Source organism: Chiloscyllium punctatum, chromosome 11, assembly GCF_047496795.1.
Source record: "Chiloscyllium punctatum isolate Juve2018m chromosome 11, sChiPun1.3, whole genome shotgun sequence".
Taxonomy (NCBI): domain Eukaryota; kingdom Metazoa; phylum Chordata; class Chondrichthyes; order Orectolobiformes; family Hemiscylliidae; genus Chiloscyllium; species Chiloscyllium punctatum.
The window spans coordinates 23,031,266-23,046,241 of record NC_092749.1 but is presented as its reverse complement, the minus strand read 5'-3'; positions in this window follow the sequence as shown (position 1 = coordinate 23,046,241).

The following is a 14,976-nucleotide window of genomic DNA, read 5'->3' as shown; positions in this document are numbered from 1 at the left end:
GTTAGTTAACCCAGCCACAATTCTGTTCATGAGTCTTTAGAATGTGGCAGGTGCATTCTTCATTCCAAAGGGCATCACTTTGAATTGATATAATCCATTTGGGGTTGCAAACACAGAAATGTCTTTCACCAACTCTGATACAGGTATCTGCCAGTAACCACGCAGTAAGTCCAACTTGGTGATGTAACTGGCAAATCTAACTTTCTCAATACAGTCCTCCAATCTCGGAATTGGATATGAGTCCAATTTTGTAATGGCGTTGACCTTCCAATAATCCACACAAAATCGTTGAGTCTCATCCAGTTTGGGAACTAAGACGATCTGTGAACTACACTTGCTCTGGCTCGGTTTGATGATATTCTCATTGACCATGGCCTGCACCTCTTTCTGGACCTGCTTGGCTTTGAAAGAATTAAGCTGATAGAGGTGTTGATTTATTGGAGTAGTATTCTCTATAGCTACTTCATGTACAATAGCATTAGTCCTCCCAATCTGATTCTTACATATTTCCTTGTATTGCAGTAATAAATCTTTCAATTGTGTTCTTTGCTCCTGAGACAAATACTTTAACCTATCCCACTCTTCAAGGACTTCTTCATTGTTTTAAACATATTTTGAGGCACATCAAAATCCACATCATCTGGATTTGATTCCTCACTCTGCAGGGCAGTAACTAACACTTGTTTCTCTAGTTCTTTCTCTCTAGTTTAATGTGGTTTCAACATGTTCACATGACATATACCCAATACCATTTTTTTCTATCTGGTATCTGTACTAAATAGTTCACCTGACTCAACTTTTTCTCAGTTTGATAGGGACCACTAAACCTGGCTTTGAAGGGATCTTCTATCACTGGTAACAGTACTAACACATCATCCTCTTGGGAGAACGTCCAAGTCTCAGAGCTTTTATCTGCTACCTGCTTCATTCTGTACTATGCCTTCTTTAAGTGCTGTTTAGCTAACTCACCCACTCAGTTTAATCTCTCCCTCACCTCTGATACATAATCTAAGTGTGAGATCTCAGACTTTGGTCCTGTCAATTTTTCTTTATTTAAATTTCAAGGGCCTCTCACTTCATGCCCACATAGTAACTCAAAAGGAATGAACTGAACAGATTTGTTTGAGGCATCTCTCATGGCAAACAATATGAATGGGATACCTTTATCCCAATCATTCGGGTAATCCTGACAGTATGCTCTCAACATGGACTTCAAGGTCTGATGCTACCTTTCTAAAGTTCCCTGAGATTCAGGATGATATACACTGGATTTAAAGGATTTAAAGATACCTAAGTATCCATAACCTCCTTAAACAGCCTAACAGTAAAATTTGATCCTTGGTCCATTTGGATCTCTCTGGGTAGCCCATACCGTGTGAAGAAAGCTACTAACTCCTCTCCTACCTTTTCTTGACTTGATACTCCAAAATGGAATTGCCTCCAGAAATCTGGTAGACACACCCATTATGGTTAACAAATACTGGTTCCCATTTTTAGTTCTCGGGAGGGGAGCCTACACAATCAATTATAACTTGCATGAGAGGTTCTTTAAGTGTGGGAATTGGCAACAGGTGCTGGTTTTATTACCACCTGTGGCTTACCTACTATTTGGCAAGTATGACACATACGGCAAAAGGTAACCACATCCTTGTGTATTCCAGGCCAATAAAAATGTTTTTGTACCTTAGCCTGAGTCTTTCATACCCCCAGGTGACTTCCTACAGGTAGTTCATGTGCCACCTGTAACACCACCTGTCTATATATTACCGACAATCTGATGCACTTTGGCCCATTTCTCCTCTGCACTAACCTGCTGTGGACTCCATTTCTGTCTTAGGATTCTATCTTTTAAATAATAACCCTCCCGAATATTCTCTGCCTCCTTTTCAGAGTACGCATCCACATACATATCTTTTATTGTCTTGTCTTGCTGTTGCACATCTGTTAGCCTTTCAGGACTAAACACTTGTGTCTGACTCTTTGCCTGTTCAGGTTTTTCCGACACCATTATGTCAAAAGGGTGTCCGCTATCTGAATCTCAACTCCTTCATCTTTCTCTTTATTTTTCGCTTCATGCTGTGATTTATGTTAGTGGGATCTAGTTACCACACAGTCTGGGAAAATACCAGGATATTTCTGTTTTAACTCCTCAGTTTCTTGGTCTTCCTTGGGCTTCTCCACAACAAGATCTGTCACTCTCACATGGATCCTGCCAACTCATTCCCAAGAACAACCCACATTTCTGGAACTAACACTCTGTCAATCACTCCCACTGTCACTTCCCCAGTCTTGAGTTGGCACTCCAATCTGACCTTACATAGGGGAATGCTAAATTTCTGTCCATCTATCCCACAAATTTCCACAGTCTCGGGTAACAGATCAGAAAAAGTGCAAATTTGCTCATCCCTTAATATCAGCGACTGGTTAGATCCAGTATCTCTCAAAATTATAACTTCTTGTCCTTCTCCCCCTGTTCTTTCTGAGTAAATTTTACTCACAGAGGTGAGCTCTTTGTAGAAATCAGATACTGAGTCCATTCCCAGCCCCTGCCTCGGCTGTGCAGTCTCCTGCAACTCCTTGGCTCTTCTTTGGGTTTCCTTTACTACCTTCACTAATGCCACTGGCATAACTTCTTTTCCCACATCTTTTCCCACAGCACCCTTCCTTAACTGTCACTTTGCGTGTCCCACTTTGCCACAGCGGAAACACGTGAGGCGTTTCACCTCCTTTCCACTCTCTTGAGCTGATTTTTTTATCCTGTGGTAAATTCTTACCAGTGCTCTTTACTCTTGGTTTAGTAGTGTAGGACCTCCCCTTCTCTCAACTTCAGGATAAAATTCTGGCCGGAAGCTTGTCTTATGCACCAACATGTGCTCATCTGCTAATTCTGATGCCCTTCTCACTGCCTGAACTTTCCGCTCCTCCACGTGAATTTCTGGAAGTGAGTTTTTGAACTCCTCCAGCAGAATAATCTCTTTTAGAGTCTCATTGGTCCTACCCATCTTTAAAGCACGCACCCATCGATCAAAATGACTATGTTTAATTCTTTCAAACTCAACATAAGTCTGGCTTGGTTCCTTCTTTATGTTTCTGAACCGTTGTCTAGATACTTCTGGTACCAAATCATAAGCAATTAAAATAGCCTACTTACCCTCTTCATAGATTAGATTACTTACAGTGTGGAAACAGGCCCTTCGGCCCAACAAGTCCACCCCGCCCCGCCGAAGCGCAACCCACCCATACCCCTACATCTACCCCTACCTAACACTACGGATAATTTAGCATGGCCAATTCACCTGACCTGCACATCTTTGGACTGTGGGAGGAAACCGGAGCACCCGGAGGAAACCCACGCAGACACGGGGAGAACGTGCAAACTCCACACAGTTAGTCGTCTGAGGCGGGAATTGAACCCGGATCTCTGGCACTGTGAGGCAGCAGTGCTAACCACTGTGCCACCGTAATGTGTTGACCCCTCATCTGACAGCGCAGCAAATACCTCACTAGCTCTGCCTACCAGTTTAGTCTGAACTAGCATTACCTATAAATCCTCGGACAACTCCATCTGCCTCGCCAATTTTTCAAATGAAATAAAGAGGGCTTCAACATCTTTCTCATCAAAATGTGGCAGAGTTTTGACATATTTGTATGTATCACTACCTTCTCTTTTAATCTCCATCCTGTTAACATGACTTTGCTGACTAAATTGCAACTTCTCAAGTTCAAATTCTCTCTCTTTTTGTCTGTTTCTTTCTTCTCTCTTTCTCACTCCTTTTCTCCTCTCTCCCTTTCTACTCTCTTTGCTCAGCTAAGAACCCTCCCCCCTCTCTCTTCTCTCTCTCTCTTCTTTCTCCTTTTCTCTTTCCCTTTGTTTATCTTCTAACTCCATTTTCCTCAATTGTAATTTAAGTTTTTCTCTCTCTGCTGCACTTGTCTGTTTTTCTGACACATCTAAGTGTTTGAGTAACTACCTTAAAATTTACTTTTGCCTTTGGTTAAACCTGAATCTACATTCTTTGCTAATTCTAAAAATATGGCCTTATTCCTTCTTTCTAAACTTTCTTGGCAAATTTGAGAATCATCTTCAAATCCCAGAAGCTCTTTAGCAATTTTAAGAACCATTTCTCTCACTTTCAATTTAACCAACCACAAGTCACCGAAATTAAACATATTTTCTCACTTACGTTTTATTTAAAGGTCTAGGATACTAACCTGCAAGTGTTTAAATCCACTCGGCTTTTTCTTACCCTAAATCTAGTCAAATCTGTCCAAATCTCAGACTGGATCTGTCTATACCAGTTCAAGTCACGGGATGAAAGCTCCCAAATAGGTGTTACATAATGGGATAAACCCTCCTGCTAACTTAAACCAGCCACACAGAAAAAATTCATCTCTTGCTGTAATCTGTTAAAATTCGAGAGGCAAAGAGTATCCCAGAGATCACTATTTAAAGTAAAAACTAACAACTTTATTCTTTAAGTCCAACAGAGAATATTAAAACCAACAAATATTTACAACTCCTCTCTCTTAAACCTATCTTTTACCTCCCACTCTACAATACCGGTCTGATAAAAGATCCCAATTAAGATTTTCAAAAAAAGTTCAACTTTCAACACCAGTCAGCTGTCAAATCCTTTGTGTGTATCTTCCTCTGCAGATTCTCCTCTGTCATCTTTTCGATGTTCTGCTGAGCAAACTTCTGATAGACAGGTACCTTTCAGAGAGCTGTTCTGCTGACAGTCTACTTATTGGTGCCTTGGCAGTTCTTCCCCTCTCGCTGTTCAAAATATCTGGTTTTATACCCCAAAACATTGGATCATTTCATTGGTTTTAATATCTAAATATTACATTTAAATTTGATTGGATTTTGGTAATTTGGGCATAATTTAAACTGATTGGTCGAATTTGAATTTGTTTTTGTATCATGGCATCTCATCTATAATTTTAGTTTCAAGCAAGTGTTACATTATTACCTTGTTCAGGACACTTTGTGCTTTCAGACAGTCCTTGCTAGCTTTTCAACTCTCTTAAAGGTACAGTACACCTCTACACCTTCATAACATAGGAGTTACAGAGCTGGAATTTACCTGACATCATCCAAGTGTCAGTTTTATCGTGTCTCATTCCACAAGGTTGAGCGAGTTCTCTTCGAGTCGTCCCAAGCTTACTTCATTATCGAGTGTCTTTTGTAATGGTGCCCCATGAGTCTGATGCCAGTTTGATTCTCCCACTCACTGCATGTGGGCATCTTTAAAACTGCCAAGATATCCCAGGATGCCTGGCATCAGCACCATTTTAAAATCTGATGCACGTACGGTCAAGAACTCAAAGATGCCCCTCACAGCTGGATACCATTTCCCCAGGGCTTGGCAGATGAGGGGAAATTGGCACCTTGCTTTGGGAGGGGGAACCAGCAGGTCCTGCTGCAGGGGTGGTGCAGGGGACAGGTGTCCTTTTTTTCTAAGGACTGGCAGAGGAAGGGTCGATGCTAGCCCCTGCCAGGCCTGGTCTGAAGTTGCCATCCAAGTCTCAGCTGTCTGGAGTAAGGACCATCAGTGCCGTAAGAAGGTCAATGGCCTTCGCCACTCCACCAAGGGGAAGCAGCACCATCTTCTTCTGTTGCTGTCCATCCACTCTAGCTCATACTGCAGCACCCATAATGATGATACAATGGCATTAAGAGGCGTGTTTGGTCCTGGGTTTTTTTAAAGAGAAGTTTTGAGACAGAGTTGGTGACCTGTCTACTGAACGCCTATAAAGTAAACAGCTTGTGAGGCCTTGGGTTTTTATTTTAAGTTGGAACAATAGAAGCAGCCTGAGCAGGTGGGGTCAAGCTCCCAGAGAATCAGGATTTTTTGTTTTATGGACGTATTGAGTCATAGCATCACACAGCACAGAAAGAGACCCCCTTCAATCCAATCAGTCCTTGCTGAACGTAATCCCAACTAACCTAGTCCCACCTGTCTGTCCCTGACCCATATCCCTCCAAACCTTTCCTATTCATGTACTTACCCACATGACTTTTAAGTGTTGTAACTGAATTCGCATCCACCATTTCCTCAGGAAGTTCAATCCACATGCTGAGTAAAAAAATTTACTCCTCATGTCTTTTTCAATTGTCTCCCCTCTCACCCTAAAAATGTGTCCCCTTCTCTGAACATCTCCCATTATTGGGAAACAACTGCTACCATTTACTCTAATGATACCTCTCATTATTTTATAGACTTCTATAAGGGCTCCTCACAACTTCCTACACTCCAGTGAAAAAGGTCCCAGCCTGTCCAGCCTTTCTTTATAGCTCAAACCTTCCATACCTGCCAAAACTTGGTAACTCTTTTCTGAACCCTCTCCAGGATTCCTGGCCTAATCGAGTCCACAATGGACCCACTCGAGTCCAAATGGCCCACTAGAATCCAAACTGGGCAAACCCGGGTCCACACTTGGTCCAAACTAGTCCATGCTAAGCCCGCACAAAGTCACATTGGACCTACTTCAGTCCGCACTGGGTCCACTCGAGTCTGCACTGGGCCCACTCAAGTCCACACTGGGTCCACTCGAGTCACACTAGGCCCATTCGAGTCCACACTGGGTCCACTCGAGTCAACTGTATGCACATTTGAATCGACTCTGGGCCCACTTGAGTCCGCACTGGGTCCATTCTAATCCACATTGGGCCCACTCTAGTCCACACTGGGCCCACTCGAATCCACACTGGGCCCACTCGAATCCACACTGGGCCCACTCGAGTCACACTGGGCCCACTTGAGTCCGCACTGGGCCCACTCAAGTCCACACTGGGCCCACTCGAGTCAACTGCATGCACATTTGAATCGACTCTGGGCCCACTTGAGTCCGCACTGGGTCCATTCTAATCCACATTGGGCCCACTCTAGTCCACACTGGGCCCACTCGAATCCACACTGGGCCCACTCGAATCCACACTGGGCCCACTCGAATCCACACTGGGCCCACTCTAGTCCACACTGGGCCCACTCGAATCCACACTGGGCCCACTCGAGTCCACACTGGGCCCACTCGAGTCCACACTGGGCCCACTCTAGTCCACACTGGGCCCACTCTAGTCCACACTGGGCCCACTCGAGTCCACACTGGGCCCACTCGAGTCCACACTGGGCCCACTCTAGTCCACACTGGGCCCACTCGAGTCCACACTGGGCCCACTCGAGTCCACACTGGGCCCACTCTAGTCCACACTGGGCCCACTCGAGTCCACACTGGGCCCACTCGAGTCCACACTGGGCCCACTCTAGTCCACACTGGACCCACTTGAGTCACACTGGGCCCACTCGAGTCCACACTGGGCCCATTCTAGTCAATACTGGGCCCACTCAAGTCTGCACTGGGCCCATCTCACCTTAAACCTAAGCCCTCTAATATTGGACTCCATGGGGAAAAGAGCTTGACTATTCAACCTATTCATGTCTATCATGATTTTATAAATCTCCAAATGTCACAGCTCAGTCTCCGACACGCCGGAGAAATAGTTCCAGCCTATTTAGCTTCTCCCCATAGCAACCCCTCCAACCCCAGCAACATCCTTGTAAATCACAATACACCAGCAAGTACTTGGGCCCTGGTGTTGTGTGATTTTTAACTTTGTCCAGGTAGATAACATCCATTGGCTCTCCTTGATCTAACTTGCTCATTACTAGAGTCACTGAGTCATAAAGCTGTACAGCATGGAAACAGACCCTTCAGTCTAACTTGTCCATGCCAGCCAGATATCCTAAATTAATCTAGTCCCATTTGCCAGCATTTGGCCCATATCCCTCCAAACCTTATTCTTATACCCATCCAGATGCCTTTTAAATGTTGTACGTAATTGTACCAGCCTCCACCACTTCCTCTAGCAGCTCAATCCCCCCGGGATGACTGTCCTGTCCACCGTTCCTGTTTGCATCTGGGCAATGGTCAATAACATTAGTTTGGTCACAGGAGTCTTTAAACAGTTTGAGTTGGGTCCAGCGCTTCCATGTCCCTTTTCTTTTAATATCTATGCAGGCACAAGTGTCCCCACTTATTACCACGTCATATGGCCCATTCCAGTTTGGGGCAAAGCCTAGTGTGTCAGGCAATGCTCATACGGATTCCTGCTGCTGGGACCTCAGGGAAGACCTTGAGTTCCTCTGCCTTGTTCTTTTTTGTCCTGTTTATCAATTACAGATTCCGCATTCCTTTCAATTGGACGCTTAATTCTGTGACATATCACTGAATTTTGTCTTTTAATAGACCCGCATCAGTGCCACCTGTGGTTATTGTCTCTGGCAATTGCATTGCTCACCCGGTCATTAATTCATATGGTGTTAGCCCTCAGTTTCCCTGTGTTTAGCATCTTTACTAGGGTGTGTTTAGTGTGGAGGATGACATTCCCTGTCATTACTTTGGGCTCACTGACCCTAACGGCCCAAGCAGCAGTGTCTAATGCTGCTATGCACCTGGGCAACCAGGTGACTACTGGCCCTTCTGTAGTTGAGCAGTACCCACGGGCCTTCTCCTGTTACCATGGTCTTGGGTGACCACTGTGGAGTAAAATCCTCCCGCATTATTACAGTGGATGTGAAAACCCTTGCTGGGATCTGGCAGCCCTAGTCGATTTTCAAGCTGACTGTATGCATTCTCCTATTCTGGCCCCTAGGTTACAGGTTCTAAGATGGGCTTGCCTTCTTTAATTAATCTCTGGATCGGTTCAACCAATTTTGCAAACTCAGCTATAAAGTTCCAACTGTAGTTGACTAGCCCCATGACCTTTCTGACTCCCCTGACAGTGCCAGGTTGCGCCATCTGTTGAATTGCTTTCTTGTGGTTGTTGCGCATTTCTTTGAGTCCCTGGGATAGAAGGTGTCCCAGGTATAAGACTTGTGTTTTGCCAATCTGTGTCTTTGTGGGGCTGACTTTAACCCTGCAGTTGCCAATTCCTGCAATACTAGACATAAAGCTTCCTGTGTCCTGACTCTGACTCTGAGCAATTAGGATATCGTCTACATATTAGAGGGCAGTGCTACCCTCTGGTAAATCTACTCTCTTCAGAATGTCACTCATCACCCTGCGAAAAATAGTGGGGCTGTTGTGGAACCCTTGTGGCAGGCAAGTCCACGTGTACTGCCTGTTCCTTACTGTAAAAGCAAATTTGTTCTGGGGCTCGGGGTGTAATGGGATGGACCAGAATCCATTGGCTATGTCTAAAACAGGAAAACTCTTGTACTCAGGTGCCAAGCTGTTTAAAATAGTGGAGGGGTCTGCTACAATGGGGTGCAACTTGGGGGTGACCATATTTAATCCTGTACAATCAATGATGAGCATGTAGCTCCCATCAGGTTTTAGTACTGGCCACCTCGGGGAATTAGTTGTGGTTTCTTTCAGGATTCCCTGTGTCACTCGTCCTTTCACTATCTCCACAACTGTTTTTCTGCTTTGAGTTTTATTGGGTATTGCCGGTGGGGCTTATGCTCCGGTATGGGAACTCTTATCGGGTCTATGTTAACTAGACCTGCATCTAACTTTGTTTCTGCCCATGCTCTGGGGACGAAGGCACAGATGGCTCCAAATCCCCCCTTTTCGAGGTTCCAGTCCCTAGTGGTGACTGTAGCCACTTTAATAGTTTCAGGGTGACTTGTAAGTTTCCCAATCTCAGTCTTTCGACCGTCCTGTCTAGGCCAAATCAATTTCCCTATCGCACAATCGATTAGAACATTATATTCTTTCATGAGATCATTGCCCATTATGGTGCCCTCATTATTTTGGCATACATAGAATTTCATGGGGATATATATTTATATTGTTTATTTCTACGAGGGTAGTTTCGCTTAGGTAAGCTGGTGTTTTATCCCCTCCTACCCCAATTGAGTGAATCATTTTATTTTTGTGGGGTAAGGGTAACTTTGTGATATGGCCGTTCCTGTGTCTACTAGAATTTCATGTTTCCTCCCTCCCATTACTGCGGATATGTAAATTCTCCCCTCTCCCTTACCCTCACGAATGGGGGCAGCTGGTTGTCAGCTCTGCTGACCTCAGGACTCTTGCGGTTCTGCAGTGTTCCGAGTGGTGGTTGGATGTGCCCCATGCTTTTCCCACATACTGCTTCTGTGTGTCCTGTTCTTTTGCAGTGACTGCAGTATTTTACATTGTTCCCTGGTCTATCCCCTGCTCATGGGACCCTACACTCTCTAGCAAAGTGTCCCTGTCGGCCACAGTTGTGGCAGGATTGTTTTATTCTATTCCCACCTCCATTCCGGTAAGCTGCTTTATCAGGTCTTGCCTTTGTTGCAGGAGCTTCTGCCTCCTGCACCCCGTTAGCCCACTCAACTAGGTCATCATAATCCTGGGACATTATTACTCCCATTTTCAGGATGGCTTGGTGGGTGCCAGAGAGCACATCTCTAAAAGCTTGGTTGAATGCTCGGTCCCCCTGAGCTGGATTCGCTTGCCCTGAGCATTCCTGATAGTCCCTAAATAATCATTCCCCACACTCAGAGGCTCCTTCCCCTTTAAGTTGCTTAGTGGTCATGACCTTGCTCCAGTTCGTGGGAGCATTTCCTAGCACCCTCTGGGTCGGTGAAGGGGGCCTGCTGGGCATCTATCTCAGGTGTGAGGGTAACGGCATGTGTCCATCAACCTCCCCTAAAGTCTCAGGCTGCTGTAGCATTGGGTCCACCATCTACCTGCCTCCACTTGTCCGTTGGGCAAGCTGCCCGGACCAGCTGGTGTATGTCCCTCAGGTGTAGTTGGTGCCCGACTCATACATTATCCAGCTCTTCCCAGAACCTGGTGTTTGCACTCTGGGGCTGTAATTTTCCCAGGGAGGCCATAATCTGCTGCCTCTCCCCTGGGGTGAAGGGTTTATAATTCGCTTTGGGTTATGATTCTGTTCCTCCTCTGGTAATGGGCGCTGAGTTATACTCTTGCACGGTTTGTCCAACAGGGAGCAGTTGGTCCCTGATGGATGGTTTTGTAGGAGGGGAGAGAGTCAGCCTCCCTTTCCTCCTGGACTTTTTCTAATCTTTGTTCTAGCTCCTTTATCCTGTCCTCTAACTCCTCAATTCATTCTTGGCCTTTTCTCCACCTGCTAGTGGAGGCACCTACTTGTTCAGTTAGGCCTGCTAATTGGTACACTAACAGTTTTAGTTTTATTTTGTTTTTGTTTATCTATCCACTCTCTCTGTTGTGCTAATGTCTGGGATGGATCCCAACCACTTTTCTTCATTTGGTCTGTCAACCCTTGTCTGTCTGCCTTGTCTTTCTCAATAAGGGAATCTGCAGTATCCCTTCTGAAATATTGATCTGCCATTTAGCAGATTGCGTATCCCCAGATACAACAGTAATCCAGTGGGGACCCCCCTACCTCCCGGCCAATAATACTGTCCCAGCACCATCCGTACAGCCGTAGCAGCCTCCTAGCAAGGTGTGCTCTGTTCCGGTGGGACGTCTCTACCCTCCCGGTCACCACTACTAGACAGTACCTACCGTTTGGCTGGGAATGCTAGTTCAATAGGATGTGCTGTCTACCAGTGGGACTTCTCTACCCTCCTGGTCACCTCTACTGACCCAACACCTCCCGATAGGCCCAGAAACCTATCTCTAGCCCAGTGTGCTCTCTACTATTAGGATTCTTTACCATCCTGGCCACCGCCACTAATCGAGCTCTGTCGTTCTAATACAGGCTGACAGGATATCACAGTTACTCACAGTGTCCATGCTCCCTACCTTGGTAACATGCGCTCCACTGAGGTTTGGCTCTTGGTCAGAGTGATCAGCTCCTCTTCCTCACCACATTGGAAATTACAAATACAAACAGCACCCAACTTTTAACTTAAACTCTAACTGGACTCTGCATTGTTTGCCCCTACAGAGTCCAGTGTTACCTGACTTTGCCACTTGCACTTCACAACTCCTAATGCCCTCGACGCCTCAATTCCCACTTCAAATCCCAACCTTCACGTGGGGGAGGCTACTTCTCTTAACAATCAGTTTAGGGCAGGACTTTTGAGACAGGCAATACCTTGTCCTCTGGCTGTTACAGTAAAAGCAGCAGGTTCTTACAGCAGTTGATACAAGTTAAACACTTATTCTCCACAAACATGCACTTAAATTTTTTTTAACTCAGTACTGTAGCAAGTTAGACATTACGATCAGTATACCCATAAAACTGTGTCCCTGACCCAGTCTGACTCTTCCTGTTTGCAGGTACAACTTGGTTCTTACCCCGGCACCCATCCAACCCCGACACTGATCATGGCCTTTGCCCAGGACACCAGCAATAAGAACCCTGCTTGCAGTGCCAATTGTTATCGGGAAAATCACCAGCCTCGGAGTCAGAGTCGGGGTTCAATGACAGAGTTTATTGTACAAAGAAATACCGGAGCTCCGGGGAGAGAAAGACACCAACAGCACAGTGGTCAGGAGCACATCAATATACTTTTATACATTTTGTAGTATAATAGGTCATTGATGAGGTTTTTGCCTCTGTAACATTGTTTGTTTATTGGAAACATTGCAGAATCCTTGATAGTTTCAGTGTAGTCATTGTCAGTTCCAGTGCAGCCTTTGTTAATTTCAGTGTGGTCATTGTCAGTTTCAGTGCTGACATTGTCAGTTTCAATGTCTGCGCGGACATTCATTGCTGTAGTAATGAGCTCTAATCACTCTTCCTGAGAAGGATGATTACCACAGCCCTGGCTATTAGTACTTTGTATTGAGTCCGTACCAAACTGTTAGCATTTCTATCAAAGGTATTGGTGGGCAATATACGTTACTCATGGGTATTCTCTCCCCCACCCGCCTCAAACTAATCAACTAGGTTGTGAGTGCATTGTGCTGGGCATTCTGGTGGCCCCAGGCAGTGTCTGTGTTTGCTCTCCATATTGTGATCTGGTGGCCATCATGTGTGTCAAGTAGCCAACTGACAACTCAGTGGCCACCTTGTGTGTCCATGGGCTAAGTGACACCCTGCTCCGTGCCATCTCCCTCTTCAACTTTATTCCATTTCTCTCCCCTTTTATTCTTACTCCCAAAATATCCCCTTTCTCCACATTCAACTTCATATTCTGCTCCTGACCTTCACACTGACTCTGGAGAAATGTTCTGTGCCTGTACCACAAACATGACCATTCCCAAGGACTGGAAACAGAAACTCTGTTTTCCCTCTCTCTGTATATAGATGCTGCCAGGCTTATTCCGGTATTCTCTGTTTCTGTTTATATCTTTACTAGTCTGTCCCAGACTTTCCCTTTTGTTCTCCCTCCCCCTCCCCCCCAACACACACACACACACACACACACATATCCTTCCCCTGGTATATAATGTCTGTATCATACCTCTCCCGCCCCTCGGTTTGGATGATGGTATACTCTGGATTCGAATCTGGCTGTTGTAAAGATTCCTAGGCAGGTACCATGAGTGAATCCATGAGAAAAGGCATCATCACCCTCATCTACAAGTGGAACGGGGAGAGGGAGGAGATTAGAAATTGAAGACCAATCTCACTGTTAAACACAGACTACAAAATTTTGTCAAAGGTCATCGCCAACCGGGTCAGGTCTACTCTGGGATCGGTGATCCACCCTGACCAAATCTGTGCTGTACCGGGCAGGAAGATCGCTGAGATTCTCGCACTCCTCAGGGATACGATCGTCTATGTACAGGACAGGGGGGTGGACACCTGCCTCATCAGCTTGGACCAGGAGAATGCCTTTGACAGGATATTGCATACATATGTGAGGGATGTTCTCTCCAAAATGGGCTTTGGGGAGGGAATCTGTAATTGGATCAGACTGGTCTACACCAACATTGTCAGTGCAGTCTCAATCAATGGGTGGGAATCAGATACCTTCCCAGTCAGATCTGGAGTCAGGCAGGGCTGCCTTCTCCCTCCTGCCTTGTTTGTGTGCTGTATAAAGCCATTTGCTGAGTCCATCAGGAAGAATGTGAGCCTGAGAGGGGTGACTATTCCTGGCAGTGGGGGCCTACAGTTTAAGGCCTCCCTGTACATGGATGATGTTGCCGTTTTCTGCTCGGATCCGCTGTCCGTGCACAGACTCGTGCATATGTGACCAGTTCGAGCAGGCCTCGGGGGCCAAGGTCAACCGAAGCAAGCGCGAGGCCATGCTCTTCAGGAACTGGGCCGACCAATCCTCGATCCCCTTCACCGTCAGGACTGAACACCTGAAGGTGCTGGGTATTTGGTTCGGAGGGGCTGGGGCATGTGCCGAGACCTGGGAGGAACGGATCAGGAAAATGAGGCAGAAACTGGGCAGATGGAAGCTACGGTCGCTCTCCATTGCGGGAAAAAACCAGGTCATCAGGTGTGAGGTTCTGCCAGTATTGTTATATGTGGCACAGGTCTGGCCTATCCCCAGAACCTGTGCCGTCGCAGTTACCTGAACCATCTTCCACTTCATGTGGAGATCAAAGATGGACTGGGTCCGTAGAGACACAATGTATAAAGACCTGGGCAATGGGGGAATAAACACGCCCAATGCCACCCTCACCCTGATGGCCACCTTTGTGTGTGGCTGCATCAAGCTGTGCGTGGATCCCCGGTACGCAAACACCAAGTGTCACTATGTACTGAGGTTCTACCTGTCCCCGGTGTTGCGAAGGATGGGCCTGGCCTCGCTGCTGCTGAACGCTCTGAGTAGTTGGACCGTTCCATATCACCTGTCCTTCATGGAGAAGTTTATGAAGAAAAACACCTTTGACCACAAGTCCATCAGGAAGTGGTCAGCACGTAGTGACCTCAAGACCCTTCGGGAAAAGGAGAGGGCGGATCCTATCGAGCGGTTCCCTGAGCAGACTGTCAAAGTCATTTGGCAGAATGCCTCATCGCCAGAACTTGTCAACAAGCACCAAGACGTGGCTTGGCTGGTGGTGAGAAGGGCTCTGCCTGTGAGATCCTTTATGCACGCCTGGATTCTCAGCCACACCGCACGCTGCCCTCGAAGCGGCTGTGGCGGGGGGGGC